The sequence below is a fragment of the Mustela erminea genome, chromosome 6 (genome assembly GCF_009829155.1).
Source record: "Mustela erminea isolate mMusErm1 chromosome 6, mMusErm1.Pri, whole genome shotgun sequence".
NCBI lineage: Eukaryota > Metazoa > Chordata > Mammalia > Carnivora > Mustelidae > Mustela > Mustela erminea.
Window position 1 is genome coordinate 140,585,575 of NC_045619.1, and position 17,205 is coordinate 140,602,779.

At 52.8% G+C, this 17,205-nt stretch overlaps 1 long non-coding RNA gene across 1 annotated transcript; it reads left to right on the plus strand.

The window, feature by feature from the left end:
* The first annotated feature begins 1,725 nt into the window (after positions 1–1,725).
* Positions 1,726–4,472, plus strand: LOC116594443. The gene is made up of 2 exons (XR_004287222.1): positions 1,726–3,027; positions 4,230–4,472. It is a non-coding gene; the product is annotated as an uncharacterized LOC116594443 (long non-coding RNA).
* The last annotated feature ends 12,733 nt before the right edge of the window (positions 4,473–17,205 follow it).

Below are 17,205 nucleotides of genomic sequence, written 5' to 3' on the forward strand. Positions count from 1 at the left end.
TCCTGACGTTCACACAGCCCTTTTGTTGGAAGCAGACGCACTGAGGGGGCCTGGCCTTCTCCCAGATTCCTGTCTTCCTGCCTCTCTGTGTCCTGGTGCTGATGTCAGTGACTAGGATTTTAGGGCCTCCTGTAGCTTTTCTCTGTCAGCCTTACCGAGCTGTAACCAACGTGGAACCCACCTGCAGCCTGACCGTAGGTACGTTTCTCTGCTCCTCTGAGCCCAGATCTTCCCAGCCACGGTGCAGGGAGGAAAGGTCAGAATCTGATCATTTAAAGGACATTAATAATCAAGTCCTGAATTGTACGAATGAGACCATGAGGCCCTGATAGCCTGTGTTTTTGTGAGTCTGAAGTTAGGTGATTAACAGAGGCCTTGAAAAACATAAAGTGCTCCCCACACATCACAGTTAGGTGGGTATGTGTGTACTGTGGCTTTACGGGTGTTTGTACAGCTTATAGCTGTGTCAGTGATTCTCTTCTGACTTTGGGACAGTCCCACTTATTTCAGGAGAAACATCAGAAGACCTCTCTGTTGGCATTTTAGAACTCGACGTGCAGCCGACAATCAGGAGGCCCTTGTGGCACAGATAACAACGGACTGGTCATGAAAATACAGAAAGATCTAGAAATCGTAAGGAAAGGTTAGGGCACCTGGGTGGCTCAGTTGGTTGAGTCTCCCTTTGGATCAGGTCCTGAAACCAGGGTCCTGGGATCGAGTCCTGCATTGGGATCCCTGTTCAGTGGGGAGCCTGCTTCTCCCTCTGCCCCTCCCCTTGCTCATGCTCTCTCTCTCTGACAAATAAAATCTAAAAAAAAAATGAGATTGATAACCTGACAGAAGAAAGAAAACAGGCAAAGACTCTGGACAAGAAATTTTATAAAAGAGAAACCTCAACTGTCCCCTGATAGGAAAGGGTAGTTAGTAATGATCAGGGAAATGCGAATTAGGGGCTGTTCAATTCAACAAAAAGATACCAGTATGTAGTGTCATCTTGATGAAAATCGACAGGTTTGACAGTAATGTTGTTGGGTCTTATGGGTGTATAGGGCAGGGGCTACTCGTGGGGTACAGACTGAGAGGTGTATTTTGGAAGGCAGGAAATGATGTCTGTGACCATTAGAAGTACGTACCACATGTACCCAGAATTTCTCCTTTTATAAACTTACTTTAAAGACACTCAGGCGTATCACAAAGAGACTCCGTAAGGAGGTTAGTGCCACAGTGTTTGTAACCATGAAAGGCCCCATTAGTCGGGATAAGTTGGAGAATATAGTCATAGACAGCCTGTTCTCTATTAAGCTGAAAGTGGATTTGAGCCCAGTGCTTTCACAGTAATCGGTCTAAAACTTCTTATGGCAGACAGAAAAAAGTTGCCAGCCTTTGTGTATGTATGATACGACTCCATCTGTATAGACTGAAATACAGAACAGTCTGAGTGTCTAAGGGTGCCGAGTGAATAGGAAATACATGGAATGATGGAACCTATGTGGTGCTCAGGTCCCCTCTGGGCCAGGAAGTGGGTGTGTGACTCCAGGAGAGACACCAAGGAAACTTCAACTATGTGCTGTTTTGTTTCTTGAAACAAAGTTACAAAGCAAATACAGAAGGCCACTCTTTCAGGCTGGGCAGCCAACAGACACCTGCGTCTTTGCTGTCTGTGTGTGGGAGTTTACTGTTTTCAGAGTAACAATTTAAGGCACAGAGGAGGAACAAAGGCAGAAATGTCTTTTTTAAAAAAAGAGGAAGAGATCCCTGGTGCTGTTATAACATGATTCTGTTTCAGAATATCTTTCCGCCTCTTACTGGCAAGGAGCACCTGTTTCGGTGATGAGACCTTGTCTTTTGCAGCAGGACCTGACACTGTGTTCCCTCCATCCTTGTTTTTGGGCTGAGGAAACAGGTCGCAGCTACTTTCTTAGGGTAGATTTTGAAAGCCCTGAGTGCACTTGTGACCTCCAGAACCCCCCTGCCTCTCGTCCAAAGGGCAGTATTGGCTAAATCCCCTTTCCTGCTTAGCTTCACCTGCTCTGGGATGGCCCACCCCCTAGGTGATTGTGAACCTTCTAGATGTGGCTCTATGCAAAGTTCCCAGCCTCAAATCCTACCCTTTGGAGACATGGGAGCCTGAAGAACTGGTTCAGTAGGAAGACCCCTTGTCCGGCTTTGAGGTGCTGCCCACCCCCCACAGGTCAGAGGGGGCAGGCACAGGGAAAGAAGGGGTCTCCTAGCACCCTTCACTCTCCTGCCCCTCTGGGTCCCTTCCCATCGCCAGGGAAGGAAGTGGAGTCTCCTCCTTCCCTTCCTGATGACTGCGCGTCCAGAGATGCTGCGCGTGGTACCCATCTGCACTTGGGTTGAGTCTGTGCAAAGCTTTGAAGTTGTTTGGGACCAAAAGAATGCCTTGGCACATCCGTCCCCTCCCCGGGGTTGCTCTGGTAGAGCTGGCCGTGCTTTCTTTCCAGGGGGCAACCACCCTGACTTGTAAGCAATGGAGTTCTTTATTCAAGAAAACCGTCTTCAAACCAGCTCCGTACGCAGCTCGGCTGCGGGCTCTTGTGAGCAGCTGTGCTGTCTCACACTCGTCAGAGGGCTCGCGAGGGTGCGAGCAGGCTGGCTGCGTGCCCGCCCTCTGGGCAGCTCTAGCATTTACGGTTCTCCCTGTAACAGCCTGGAAAGTATTTCCAGACCCTGGAGTCTTTGCTTTTTCCTTTTCTCGGTGTTGGTACCACATGGCTTTGGCAGCTGAGCCCCAGGCATGTTGGCGTGAAAGTCTTGTGATCTCTGCCACTCCGAACGAAAATATGTCTTAAGTTGTCCAATCTAAACAAGGTGCCTCCTACAAGCCCAGTGCCTCACAACCACAAGAGAAGGGAGAGAAGACTCATGATAGGCCTCCCGCCCCCGGCCCCACACACTTACTTCTTTATTTAAAGTTTTTCTTTCCAGCAGCTGGTCTCCAGGTGTGCGGTTCTTGTGAACCAGACTTCAGAGCGGAGAGGTTGCAACTGAACGCAGAGCCAGGAGGTACAGTGAGTTCAGCTCTCTGCTTTCCGGGTGACCAATACAGAAAACTCCCATTGCTGCTTCTTGTTACTCCAAATCCCAAGGCATATTCCGCGGTGTTAAAGACAGAGCATTAGATGGGACAAGCGGCAGGAACCTTTACTCAAGCCATGGTTCACTTTCCACACCCATCCACCAGCCAGCCTAGCGTCCCTCCAACCATCCCTCCGTCCCTTCCTATCCATCCATCTGTCCATCTGTCTGTCCATCCATCCAGCCAGCCAGCCAGCCTTACAACCAACCCCCCCTTCCACGCATCCAGCCCTCCCTACTCCCCCGTGCAGGTACCCCCCCCATCCACTCAGCCATTCCTTCCTCCTTCCCTCCCTCCATCCATACTCTCACCCTGTTTTCTTTTATTTTTATTTATATATGCATTTTTAAAAAAAGATTTTATTTATTTGACAGACAGAGATCACAAGCAGGCAGAGAGGCAGGCAGAGAGAGAGGGGGAAGCAGACTCCCCATGGAGCAGAGAGCCTGATGCGGGGCTCGATCCCAGGACCCTGAGATCATGACCTGAGCTGAAGGCAGCTGCTTAAACCACTGAGCCACCCAGGCGCCCCTTATATATGTATTTTCAAAGTTATTCTATTTTAAGTTCTCTGCTGCTCACTAAGGATTTTAAAAGATCCATGAGAACAAACCTCAGCCGGGAAGGATTTCAAAGACCATTTCTCAGGGTGCAGACTTGGGAGCAGGTGCTGAGTCAGAAATGTAGCGGTTTAACCGTTTAAGGGCACGAGCCTCAAACAGGACAGAAGAGCCAGCTCTGCTCTTGGCAGGCGGGAGGAGAGAGACGCCCCCAGATGCGGTTCTCAGGTCTTGGGTTAATAAATGCAATTGCATTCCTTTTTGTATTCCTGGTTCTGTGTAGCTTACAAAGCTTTATTTTTTTAAAAATATTTTATTTGATGAAGAGAGAGAGAGAGAGCATGAGTGGGGGATGGGACAGAGGGAGAGAGAGAGGCAGGCTCCCCCCTGAGTAAGGAGCCTGATGTGGGGCTCGATTCCAGGACCCTGAGATCCTGACCTGAGCCAAAGGCTGAGGCTTCAACGGAGACCCCAGGTGCCCCTACAAAGCTTTATTAAATGTCCATAATTGGCACTAGTTTTCTAGAGTGAAGGATTCATTTGGTTTTTGCCTTTTCTCCCAAGCACAGAAGCCAGAGAATGAAGTTCAGTCCTGTGGAATTTTACGAGTGGAGAGTTTACAGTAATCCTTGCTTGTGTTTATGGTTTCCAAGACATGGACCAGACTTTTCCACAAGGCCAGACCAGGCACCCAGGGAGCAGGGGGACTTTGCCATGAACCTGTGGGAATGTACGCTTTGTAGAACGCGTGTGGATCATTAAAAAAAAAAAAAAAACAACTGAAATGAACGGAGCCATGAAAGAGAAATCCATCACAAGCTACTTTCAATGTGTCTGATCTTTAGTGTTTTTATTTTTTGTTCTCGTCTTTTGGGGTAGGGGTCTGAGAGGTCCCTTTTCCTTTTATTTATTTTTTTGGTCCCTTTTTTCTTTTAAAAAAGTATAAAATTTTATTCAAGACACATAGCAAATATATGCTTCAGCCCCGTCTTCTGGACAACTGGAAATGGGATAAGAAGGGTAGCTACAGGGGGGGGGGTGGTGAAGGCTGAGGCATGGCAGAGGGGGAAGGAAGAGACCCGTCGAGCTGGTGGTGGGACGCCAAGCCATGCTGGGGGATGCCACGTTTCTCAGCTGCCCTTCGCAGCCTCCTCTGAGGGGACACCAGCCAGCTCCGGAGGAATGGGGGCTTCCCACTCAGGCAGGCTGACATTTAGGTACAGCTTTGGATGAACACGGCACTGGCCAGAGCAATCCTATCTGAACGCCTGGATGACATCAAACCCCGATGCCCACATCTGCCTCTCCCTGCCCCAGCTCTTCCGCCAAGTGGTGACTCCTGTGACCTGGGAGCCGCACCTGAAACTCGCCGGAGGCCATGACCTAGTCCGTGAGTGGACCCCGTCCCTGCATTGGGGCAGCGGAGTGGTGAAGACTCAATAAAACCAAATGCCATCTCTGATGACAAGGAAACTGTCACCCAAGACGGGAGGCTTTGGTTCCTATTTTGAACACAAAGATCCCAAGTTCGCAAGCCGACAGTATTCCTTTTCATTCTAGAAACATTTAATTGACCTAATTGCTTATGATGGTCAGGATGTTCTGTGGGACTCTGCCCCGGTCACAGAGGAAGAGAACCCAGAGGAAGGCAGCCAGTTGCAAGCACAGGGCTCTGCTCGGGGCTGCGGGGAAGAGTCTCAGGAATGAGCAGCCCCGTCCCATTTGGGAGCACGATGGGGTCCAGAGGGTGGACGGTCAAGAAACACGACTGGGCCTACTCAAGACGGAACGCAACGAGATACGATTGCAGAGTGAGGTCGCTGGTTCATACGGAATGTGAGAAACAGCCGGAAGAGGTGGAAGGGAGGCACTTTGGGGGACTTGGAAGGGTTCGGGAAGTTTGTCACATGGGTGGCTTTCCTTGTCCTCCTGGAAAGTGCACTTCCTGAACTACTGTGCATCACCGGAGAGGCCAGTCTGAGCCAACAAGGGGGTAAGAATAAGAGAGATTTAAAAACAATAGTATGTTTCTCAAGCGAGGGGGCAAAAGTTGGATGAGAAGCAACAAGGTAGGGGTTAGAGATGCTGGAAATCCCGCCCAGCAGCTGAATCACGATCCGGAGTAACATTCCGGGGCACTGGAGAGACACGGGTTCTGCAAGGGAGGTGAGGGTTACGCTGACCAGGGCAAAGGATGCCCCAGGTGGGCAGAACGTGATTTCCAGTGCCTTTGTGAGGAGCCTTCACGGGAGACGAGCATGTGGGTTGTGGGACCGAGTCAAGCGGGCGGCCCTCTGCAGGGCAGGCGCGGTCCCCTCCGCTGCAGGCCGGCGTGACCGGAGAGCCGGAGCGAGACAGAGGCCGCTCTCTCCACCTGAGCTGGGGACATCCCTTTTCTCCTGCTCTCGGACCAGACCAACCCCACAGCTCACTCCCTTCTCCGGCTCCACGACCATGGGATTATGGAACTCGTACAGCGAACGCTTCCCTCGATCTTTCTCGCTCTCCGTCGTCCTGTGAGTTCTGTCCCCGGAGAACGCTGGCTGCCACGAGCCAATGCTCGGCAGACCTCTCCGTCCTCACTCAACACGACGAGTCCTGTCGGACGCGATACCAAGACCAGCACTTGCCAACAGCGCGGTGAAGACCTGGCCTTTAGGTAGGTCTTGTCTTTGGTAGGTTAAGTCTGTCACCTACAAAGCATCGCCTTTTGTCAGGTGTGACGCAGGAACGCAGCGAGGTTGGAAGGGCTCAGGGTCCAAGGGAGCTGGAGCAGCAGATCCAGCCCGATTGGAGGCGGGTTTGCAGCCCCGAGCCTTCAGCGCCATCAGCCCCCCGGAGGGCTAAGCCGGCTTGTTAGGGACTTTGGAGCCCTGCTTCCCCACCCTGAGCCCCTGCCTCTCGGCTCTGGGCTGGGGTCGGAGGGAAGCTCGGGGCTGCTCCAGCTGCTGGGACAGGGACAGGGAGAAGCCGGGCCTTCAGACGACTGCCTTCCCTCCTCACTAGGCTCTCGTTTTAGCTTCCAGCCGCGGGGCACGTCCTTGGAGCCAGCGCTTGAGGGAGACCTGTGGACCCCGATCCATGCCTCCTGCAGGAGGCCCTGAGGGACCAAGATCTCGGAGGCCGAGTCCCCGGAGACATGCCCCGTGGGCCTGGGCTAGGAGGATCGTGCCGTGTCTTCCTCGCCGCTGTGTGTTTGCACGACCGGCTGCAGCCCAGCACACAGCGCCCACAGGCGACAGCACGTCACCTCCGGCCAGGAGCAAACTGTCCTCCTCGGCTGTTCTGGCCGCTGGAGGAAATCCCGCCACGTCAGATCCGTCTCTGACTCGGCCATGAATAAGCACACGCCGCTGGGGGAGGGCAGTTTCCCGTGTGTTTCTATTTCCAAGCAAATCAAAGCCCTTCGTAAACTCTGGCCCTCTTTCCATACGGAAACACTGCGAATAAAGACGTAGCCTGTGGGGGACGGGGCATCCCTGTCCAGCAGAAGGTCACCTTGAGGCAAGGCCTCTCCATGTGTCTCCTGCTCACATTGGGGGGTGACCACTCGGCCGTACCCTATTTCTGCAGGAGGCCCTTTTGCCCAGACTGGGACATCTGGTCCCCCGGGAACAACAGAATGCTCATCTGGGCTTGTAATCTGTTCCCAGGGGAGCACGGGGCATGGCAGGGGCCTGCGGTCAGAATTGGTTCTTACAGCGCTTAGGAAGCTGCGGCCAGAGTAGGGGCCCATCCCCGGCCCTGCGCAGCCAGGACCTCAAACACGGCTTCCGCGGCATCCCCTCTGAGGCCGGAGATGGTGGCTGTTCCCACCCTTGCCGGTCGGTCGGTCTGTGCGTTATTTAGTAGACATTACTGACGGCGCAGTACGTGACTTGGAGCCAGGCATCGGGAAGGGGAACGTGAAGTCTTAGCTCCGCTCTAGGATCTTCCCATTTAGGAGGGCCGAGAAGCCACAGAAGCAGAAGCAACATCCATGGCCGTGGAAGCCGGAGCAGAGTAAACGCCTCCCAAGAGGGAGAAAGTGCTCGACAGCTCTTAAAAGAAAAAGAAACAAAAAAGTATATACCTGGAGAAGCTTCACGAGGGAGGGAACTCGGAACTTTGAAAATTGGATAAAATGCAAGTAGGGAGAGGGAGCGCGAGAGAATCGAACAGGCAGACGGAGGTGGGGGACAGGAAAGCTTAGGTTTTTAGGATGATTTAGGATGTATTCGCCTTCGAGGGGACTCCCAGAATCAAAGAGGAATGTGTTCTCTCAGAGTCTCTCAGGGACTTAGCTGTGGGCAGGCTCCAGGATGGGTCATCAAGCCCCCCGCCCTAGCCCATCCCAGCTTGTCCTCTAGGCATAGGAGGGCTGTGACATCCCCACAGGACAATGTCCAGAGGAAGAACTGATGTCATCTCTTTTCTGTTGTTCTCTTGGGGGTGGGGTGGACATTCCTAAAATCTCCGCAGACAACGTCCCTTATCTCTCTACAGCCCGACACCCTGCTCTCTGCCCCACTCAGCAGACCCAGGGTAGATCTGAACTCGAGTCCAGTCCTGAGCCAGTCGCTGACAAGCAGCCACTGAGACTCGTTCAGACTAATCCCTGCCGCGGGGAGTCGGTGTCGGGGGTCCACAGGGACTGGGACACAGAGGAAAGACCACCCGCTGTGACACCGGGCATCTGATCAGCAAACAAGACGGAAAAGAAGGCCAGGCTGTACTTGCCAGGGCGAGGAGGCCGGGGAGACAGGGAGCGACAGGAGCAGAAGCGTGCGTGCATGTTCCGGGGGGCACGGGGTCTGTGAGAGGTTCTTTTGGGAAAATAAAATAACATTGGGGCCCCTGGGTGGCTCAGTGGGTTAAGCCTCTGTCTTCAGCTCAGTTCATGATCTCAGGGTCCTGGGATCGAGCCCCACATCGGGCTCTCTGCTCGGCAGGAAGCCTGGTTCCCTGGCCCCACCTGCCTCTTTGCCTACTTGTGATCTCTCTCTCTGTCAAATAATAAAATAAAATCCTAAAAAACTAATAATATAAAGGGATGGAGGGTGGGGCTGGTTGCCCAGCAGTGCCCACCTTCCCCCCACACCCCACCTCACTCAGGTTAGGACCCCGGTTCCCGCTCTGCAAACAGGTGCCAGTCGCCTGACCGGGGTGCTCTGAGATCGTGCATCGGACCTTGCTGGTCAGCGTGAGGAGGCAGAGGCCGTGAAACAGCTACGTTGGAAATAGGCAGGCGACTCACGGACTTCAGAGCTGGAGGAAATGAGGGCTGGGGAGCCTTGATCCTGGCCCTGAGCTAACTGGTTCGCCCTCTCCTCAGACTGCAGCATTAACAGAGCTCAGATTCCCGGGTTAAAGAGTTTCCATTCTCCCCACGGGGGCTCAGGATCGCTTGTCCCCGCTGGCATTCAGCAGCTGGATGCGTCTTTGTTCTCTATTGCCAAACGGGGAACTTGCTCTCTACTTATATGTAACCCAAATAAGGACAGGAAGAGAGTCCTGTAAGCTTTACTTGGGGACATCGGCCCCCTGTAAGTGACCCCATGGTTTCTGCGTGTTTCTAGCAGCAAGCTCAGCCTGGGTCTTCATTCTCTCCTGTAGAAACTTTGCTGTCCAGTCTTGTCAGCCCTGTGACCGGGGGCTGCTCAGGGTGGAAGGAATGGGACCCCCCTCTTGAAAGCCTGAGTTCCACTTTGAACCTCCTCTGAGGCTCCGTTCTTCAGTCTCTGTAGGAGTCAGGAGAGCCAGCAGCTGTAACAAATAGCGCCAAATCCCAGGGGCATAACACGGTACAGTTTCTATTTCCCCCATGGCATGGAGGAAATGGCCACGTGGCTCCTTGTGGTCATTAGGACCCAGGGTTCACTATCATGTGGGGCCTTGGGATTCTCCTCTGAATCTCTTTGCACAGATAAGGGAAGAAAAAAAAACACGTGGTGCTCCCCTGCCTCAGCCTGGAGGGGACACCCATCGCGGCCACTTACAGTCTATTGGGGAGAACAGGTCCCACCCAGTCGGAGGGATGCTGAGAAGGTAACATCGCCATGCGAGAGCGGGGAGGTGAAGGCGCAGATACCAGGGAATTGCTAGGCTGAGCACCACCGGCCCGGGAAACAGAAACCCACATGTACGGAAGCACGCCACATGCAACCTCCTCCTAGAATTTCCCTCGGTGGTGAGGGGCCAGAGTTCAACTCACGGGCCACAGTTTGCCAACCCCTAGTGTCAAAGCTGAAACATGCCAGAGTCAAAGTTTTTACAATTTTCTTGACTTTTTCCACATGCGGAGCTGCCACAGCTCCAGCCATCACGTCCTTGTTCCGGGCAGGAAGAAGAAGGAGGGATCAGGGACAAAGACTGTGGGCCGCTAAGTAAGCCTTGTTTCTGGGAGGCCCCACCCAGCAAGCAGCTTCTGTCTCACCGGCCTCCCCCTTCTGCAGAGAAGGCTGGGACAAAGGGTGGTTTCTAGTTTGGGCTCATTGTCATCCCAAGCAACATACGTTTTCTGTTATTACGGAAGAAAGGAAGAATAGGTAACGATTACTTAAATAAATAAAACTTAAGAAGAAAAGTAAGTAGCACCTAGCAACCCCTACCACCACTGCTTTTTTCTTTTCTTTTCTTTCTTTTCTTTTCTTTTCTTTTTTTTCTTTTCTTTTCTTTTCCAAAAAGCTTTCCATGGAATCCATCAGGAAATCCTCTGTTTTCTCGTTTCTGGCCACCTCTGACTTCGCTGCTCCGTACTGAAATCCTGAGAGAAGAGGACAATCTTCACAGTCTAATGCTGCAGGAAGACTAGAATTTTCTGATCCTTGCTGGAAACAACCACCATGAAACCCCACCAAACTCAACGGCTCCTTTTAGGCTGCATCGGTTTCCAGGTTGGGGAACAAGACAGGCAGGGGCAGGGGAGAAAGGACGTGGTGTGGGGCCGGGAGCAGCCTGTGGGGAAAGACGGAGGCTCCCGGCCTCCGGCAGGACTGCAGATGCGCCGTGGGCACCTGGCACTCTGTCCCGCTTGCTTGGGGGTCCGGGGAAGCAGGTTCCATGACGTCTCTTGGTCACCACTTGAAGCCTCCCTCTTCCAAAAGCATTTTATGACCAGGCAGGAGTTCTCGAGCCTCAGATCTTTCCCAACTGCAGCACAGAGAATGTGCAGACTCGGGGAGACCGAGTCCTCCAGGACCCCAAGCGTCATAGTCTCTCTGTTCTCTTTGCCGCCATCCTTCTCTCCTTCCCAGAATGACTTTTGTTTTGTTTTGTTTTTAGAGTCTGGGGACAAGGATAGGATGAGACATCAGCATTAGAACCCGGGAGAGCTGGCACAGACGAGGCGGAGACTGTCGTGCCCCCTCTGAGCCTGTCCCGCTGATGTAGGGGCGGTGCCAGAAGGTCTCACATACACTCTCGGACAGCCGGACAGCCGTCTCGGCCCCTTCTCTCTGGCTCTTTTCTCTCCAGCCTTCCCGCCCCTGCCTCCCACCCTCTCTGGCTGCATTGCTGGGCCTGACGGCTGCACACGGAATTGCGTCCCCCCAGAGGCATCTGCGGAAGCCCCCCTTCCATGGGGCTGTACTGATGGGCTGGTGGGGAGGTGGGGAGCGCGGAATAAGCTCACAGAGGCTGCTGCGGCGCTGCCCCAGGGAAGAGCTCTGCTCAGCAGGGGAGAAGCGAGGATGCAGCATCTGCCCAACAGGAACCCAGCCCTCCCCGGGAACCAGCTCTGGGACTTCCAGCCTCCAGAACCACACGGTGAAACGAGTGGCCTGTGGGGTAAGGCCGGGGCTGTGGGCTTCTGCTCCTACAGCTGGAGCCGACAGAGACAGCGCCCGTGCAGCTGGCCGTTCTGGCGGGAGCAGACTGGTGCTGGAGATCTGGGGCTCTGGGACTGGCCTCTGTACCTGTCGCAGTCACCCGCTGGAAGGTTAGAGAGCCCAGGGGACAGACCCCCTCCCCGCAGACATCCCTGGGAGCACAGGGAGGCATCCTGCTGCCTTCGGACGCCAGGAGGCGCCCTTCACCACTCCCCGAGCTGGGAAGCCCATCCAAGGCCCTGGAGAAGGCTTTATAGTTGGCAGCTAAAATCCTTTTCATCTTTCAGCTCATTTGGGACCCTTTCAGCATCTCCATAAATTCACTCCTTTGCTGGGTTTCCACGTGTGGCTTATACCTCGCCCAAAGCACCTCTACCTTGGTGACAGTCTGATCACACGCCATTCTAGTAATTCACTGACAAGCTTGCGGGGTTTCCCCCAAACCACAGGTGCCCTGAGGATGGCGAGCCCCTCCTGTTCCTCCTACCCGTGACCCCGGTGCCAGCACCCGGCCTGGGTCAGAGAAGCAGCTCCCGTGTGTGCGCTGAGCAGAAGACTGAGGTTGTGCAGGAGTGTGGGTGTCCCGGCCCTGGTACCCAGAGCATGCGGGTCGGAGGTCTGCTGCTCCCTTCCCGTCACTCCGTTGTATGCTCGGCGCTGAGCCAGGAGCCTGAGCGTCTCAGCAGCTTGTTCTCATCCCAGGCAGGCAGAGCCGTGAGCGACAGGACTGCAGACCGCGTCCCGTGGAGATGTTACAAGGTCCCAGAGCAGCCAGTGGCTCCATTTTGAAGCCTGGGGTTTGGATTTTAGTTGCAGCGTGGGGTGGATGGGTGAAGCGGTCCCCGGCCTGAGCTGGTTCCCTGGACAAGGCCGTAAGCCCTCCGTGAAGATCTCCAGAACCTGCCAGAATCTGGCCCAGGTGCTGGTCAACACCAGCTTCGCTCCCACAGTAGCCAGAAGCTCAGTTACCCTCTGGGCTCTCTAACCTTCGAACCGGCAGTGTCCAGGATGTCCTGGGCTCGTGACCAGCTGCAGAACCTCGCCCTCAAGCCACGCTCAGCAAAAACTAGAGACGGAGCAGGGTGACTCCTGTGGCAGAGATCCGTCCTGCCACGCTGGGTGGTCAGGGGTGGGCCTGCTCCAGGAGGATCATGGAGGGGGTCATCTGGCTATTTTTCTGGAACCTTCTGTGCATCTCCCCCAAGGCCAGTCCCCTTTCTCTCCGAGGAAGAGAAGTCCTCCTCTTTCCTCCCTGTACCTCCCCAGGCAATGTGGGACCCTCCCCAGCCCTCCCCGTCGCAAGCGCCGCCATCCCAGGCCACCACCAGAGGGCGTCTGGCCCATCTTTGAACAACTCAGGGTTTGCTTTAAGAGGACAGGGAGGCTTTTGAATCATCAGCCTTTCCTCTATCCGTGGAGCTAAAGAAAACAAGGCTACTTTTTCTGCCACTTGGCAGCCCGGCAAATAATACTGATGGTGGTTATGTGTCTTCCCCAGCCTGGGCTGCCGTCACAAACCACCACAGGCTGGATGGCTTCAACAGCAGTCATGTCTCACACTTCTGGAGGCTGGACGTCCGAGATCAAAGTGCCCGCAGATTTGATTCCCAGTGAGAGCTCTCTTTCTGGGACACAGATGGTAGCCTTCTCTCTGAGTCCTCGTACGGCGGCGAGAGCGAGCTCTGGTCTCCCTTCCTCGTCCTCCCCCCATGACCTGATTTAACCCTCATCCTCTCTCAAAGGTCCCGCTTCCATATACGGTGGCACTGGGGGGTTAGGCTTCAACATAGGAATCTGAGGGGACAGACACATTCAGTCACTAACATTGTTATTATGAAGCTTCCATCTCTTTTTTTTTAATGTATTTATTCTTTTTTTTTTTTTAAGATTTTATTTATTTATTTGACAGAGAGAGAACACAAGTAGGCAGAGAGGCAGGCAGAGAGAGAGAGAAGCAGGCTCCCTGCTGAGCAGAGAGCCCAATGTGGGACTTGATCCCAGGACCCTGAGATCATGACCTGAGCCGAAGGCAGAGGCTTAACCCACTGAGCCACCCAGGCGCCCTTAATGTATTTATTCTTAAAATTCCCGTAGAGTTAACATGCTGTGTTATGAGTTTCAGGTATATAAAACACTGCATCACCAATTCTAGACCTTACTCTGCTCTTCGTGATAAGTATGTTCTTAATGTTCTTTTTTCTTTGTTTTCTTTCTTAAATTCCACGTGAGTAAAATCATGTGGCATCTGTCTTTCTGGGACTGGCTTATTTCACCCATCATACTACCCTCTAGACCCATCCATGTCATTGCAAATGGAAAGATCTCATTCTTTTGGATGGCTGAGTAACATTCCGTTGTATGTATCTGCGTGTGTGTGTGTGTGCACATGACATCTTTATCAATGGACACTTGGTCTGCTTTCATAATTTGGCTATTGTAGACAATGCTGCAGTAAACAGGGATGCATGTATCTTTTCAAAATCAGTGTTTTCATTTTCTTTGGGCAAATACCCAGTAGTGGAATTACTGGATCATATGTTAATTCTATTTCTAATTTTTTAAAAATTAATTTTGTCTCCCACGTGCCTGCACCAGTTGGCATTCCCACCAACAGGGCACAAAGTTCCTTTTTCTTCACATTTTTGCCAACATATTTTACTGCTATTTCTTGTGTTTCTGAGTCTCGTCATTCAGACTGGTGTGAGGTGGTCTCTCACTGTGGTGTTGAGTTGTGTTTCTGTGATCATGAGTGATGTCGAGAAAACACACATCTTCACGTGTCTGTCGGCCATCTGGAGGTCTTCTCTGCAGACATGTGCGTTCGTGTCTCTTGCTCTCTGAGTTTTCCTCTTTCTGGGCTACGCGTCTCCCTGCCTCTCATGCCTGCATCATAGGACTTCGCCTTCCTGGTCTGACCACACTCCCTCGGGTGTCTACCCCGTCTCAGAAAGAAATGAACCCGTCACCGTCTTGCCAACACCCGAGAATGGGCTAATCATGTTCCTCATCTCTGGACACAGTTTTACTTTACTGAGAGCTTCCTGGAGGCAGGAGGCCTTCGGGTCCACATTGTGACTGCTGTGAGTCCTACATAATTTTCTCTCATGGTCACCCCGGTTAGTAAAAATTTAAAAGAAAATTTAAACCACTGTGTTGGCACAAAGGCAAACTTAACCCAGGCTAGATTCATTATTATTATATATTCATATTTCCTTCTCATTTGAAAAGAGCTTAAAGTTAACTCTGGGCCTGAGGCACTGTCCCCACTGTGCCCAGAGACAAGGGACCCTGACGGTCTTCACCCCTGAGCAGGAATTTAGTCACTGGGATGGTGGCTAAGGGCTGCTCCAGGGGAGGGGGCTGTCTGGGATGCGGTCCCTGCTGAGGGCAGAACCAAGGGGGAAGTTCTGCAGGTGAGCTTTTTAATGTCACCAAGATGCTCCTATAAGCTCGGGGTCCTCCACAAGTCCTTAGCTCTCATAAATGAGCCAAGGGTTCACCCCAAAATACTGGTCACCCACTGGCAGGGCACACATTTATAGCCTGAGTCTCATTCTCATTTAAGACCTTCTTAGCTTCACAGGCCAGTGCCCCCCAGGGGTGAGGGGTGCGGGAGGGTTAGGGCAAAGCCTACCAGCAACCTTGGTCCTCAGCCTGGCGTCTTAGCGTTTGGCCACAAGGGGGCATCAATGAGCCGGCCTGCAGCTGCCATTGCCCAGGCCTGGTTCCACCCTGGCAATCCCGGTCTCTGGAGGTCGACCAGTCTGACCCCAGAGGCCTGGCCGGGGTTTGCCCCACTGCCTGAGGCCTGGGCCAGAGCAGGGCCCTCTCCCTGCCACCCTCAGCCACCTCCAGGACTCTGGAGATACTGAAGGCCACTCAGTTCTGGGAAAACACTGAGAGAAAGGGGAGCTGGACGGCCACCTCCCGTGTCATGGTTTGGCCCCGGGAAAGGGATGTCACCTCCCTGGGCCTCGGCTTCCTCTCTGAAACCCCCAGGGTGGACTGTGACAATCTCTAAGGCCACTTCTGCTCTCAAACTGTCATTCCGCTGGAAATACCGCAGGGCCGGAGTGTCTGATTTACATACCACACAAGGCCCTTGGTCGGCTTTCCTGCGGCTTGTTGGCCGTTACCTTGGAAGGGTGACCTTAGACAAGTCACTTTCCCTCTGTGGGTCTCACCCACCTCCTCTGTAAGAGAGAGGCCTTTTAAGGGGGTATCTTCCGACCCAAATGACCTTGGCCTTCTCCCACTTCCCTCCCAGAGGGTGGCTGAGCCAGGTTAGCTGGGCCCTCGGAGAAATAGGGCTGGCTGCATGCAGGCCACGCACACCTGGAAACCAGGACCTTCCACCTTCCTGCAGCGGAGGCTTGGGAGTATGGAAAATGGAGGAGAACTGAGCCCCACTTACATACTCCAGGGTCCCACCCAACAACACATCTTCCAGCAAGAGCTCTCTCTTTGCTCTGCCCAGAGCCCGTGCCAATGAGTAATGCTGATTATTCCCTTTTCATTGAAAAGCCTCTGCAGTGTGTGTGTGTGTGTGGGGGGGGGGGGTTCTCCTGCATTCAAACATCTCCCTGTCTCCAGTACCCCCACCTGCCATGGTGCACAAGAGTCAGTGCGGGGGGAGGGGGGGTTGATTAAGACGGAGGAGGTCCTCGTCTCCAAAGGCAAAGGAAACAAAAGCGAAAATGAGCTTTTGGGACTTTATCAAGATCAAAAGCTTCCGCACAGCAGAGGAAACAGTTAACAAACCAAAGAGACAGCCTACGGAATGGGAGAAGGTATTCACAAATGACACTACAGACAAAGGGCTGATATCCAGGATCTATAAAGAACTCCTCAAACTCAACACACACAAAACAGACAATCACCTCAAAAAATGGGCAGAAGATATGAACAGACGCTTCTCCAGTGAAGACATACAAACGGCTAACAGACACATGAAAAAAATGTTCATCATCACTAACCATCAGGGAAACTCAAATCAAAACCACATTGAGATACCACTTTACACCGGCTAGAATGGCCAAAATTAGCAAGACAGGAAACAACATGTGTTGGAGGGGATGTGGAGAAAGGGGAACCCACTTATACTGTTGGTGGGAATGCACGTTGGTGCAGCCTCTTTGGAGAACAGTGTGGAGATTCCTTAAGAAATTAAAAATAGAGCTTCCCTATGACCCCACAATTGCACTCCTGGGTATTTACCCCAAAGATACAGATGTCATGAAAAGAAGGGCCATCTGTACCCCAATGGTCATAGCAGCAATGGCCAAGGTCGCCAAACTGTGGAAAGAACCAAGATGCCCTTCAATGGACGAATGGATAAGGAAGATGTGGTCCATATACACTATGGAGTATGATGCCTCCATCAGAAAGGACGAATACCCAACTTTGGTAGCAACATGGACTGGACTGGAAGAGATTATGCTGAGTGAAATAAGTCAAGGGAGAGAGTCAATTATATGGTCTCACTTACTTGTGCAACATGAGGAATAACACGGAGGACATTATGAGAAGGAAAGGAAAAGTGAATTGAGGGAAATCGGAAGGGGAGACAAACCACGAGAGACAGTGGACTCTGAGAAACAAACAGGATTTTGGAGGGGAAGGGGATGGGGGGTTGGGTGAGCCTGGGGGTGGGTACTAAGGAGGGCACGGATTGCATGGAGCACTGGGTGTGGTGCATAAACAATGACTCTTGGAACACTGAAAAAAATAAAATAAA